We start from the raw sequence: 946 nt of genomic DNA on the forward strand, positions 1-946 counted from the left end.
TACTTGGAAATGCTAAATCCTCTTAATATTGCCAATTTTTAATGCTTTGTTTTGACAACATCTCTGGCTATCGTCGACATGAATTGTCGGCACTTTATCTATTGTAAAAAATGGTTAGAAATTACCTTGTTTTCCTGCCAGTTGGCATTGAGAGTGACTGACACTTGATGGTCAGAAAAAATGACTAAGTAGATACGTGTAAAAAAAATTATAAAAATTTAAAAAATCCCTACTTTCTCTCTTTTCTATGGGTGTTCATAAATTGTATTAATTTGTAAGTGTCATATTTGGCAGTTGGCATTAAAGTTAGATCACTAATAACAGTGGCATATGAGAAGTTTATACCATAGAAAAAAAAATCTAAAATATGCCTTTTTCGAAGCTGCTGTATAAAAAACACAAGGTGGCTGAATTTGTATTTTGAAGCTTATAGGCGTTCATTATTTTCACTCAATTTAATTAGCTTTTTAGCACCCCCTCTGAACTGTTAAGCCCCCCCTTAGCCCCCCCAACAAAAAAACTCCTGGAGCCGCCACTGAGGCTAATTCAATGCGAAATTAAAAGCAAACAGCGTTGTCGCGCAGCCTACCTCTCTCATTCGGCATTAATCCAATTAAATGTGTCCAAATTTGCGATGTATTTGAATGCTAAACTATTATTTATTATGTAAACCAGGCATAACGCACTTAAAAAAAACATCCACATGAGCAAATGTGTCTTTGCCCCGAGCTCAGGCTGAACGGCACCGATTGTAGCTACTATGCAGTACGCACTATTTAAATTAACTAGTGTATCTATATGTTTGGTTGACTGTATTTTATTCTGATAATGAACAGGCTGCAACGTTTGCAATGCTGTGTGTGCGTGAGATGCCGGCGCGATCGAACAGAGGAAACAAACAACTAAATTTATTTCTGTTATCTCGGTTTCCTTTCCGTGGACTTTC

Source organism: Sinocyclocheilus grahami, unplaced genomic scaffold (genome assembly GCF_001515645.1).
Source record: "Sinocyclocheilus grahami isolate Dianchi unplaced genomic scaffold, SAMN03320097.WGS_v1.1 scaffold512.1, whole genome shotgun sequence".
NCBI lineage: Eukaryota > Metazoa > Chordata > Actinopteri > Cypriniformes > Cyprinidae > Sinocyclocheilus > Sinocyclocheilus grahami.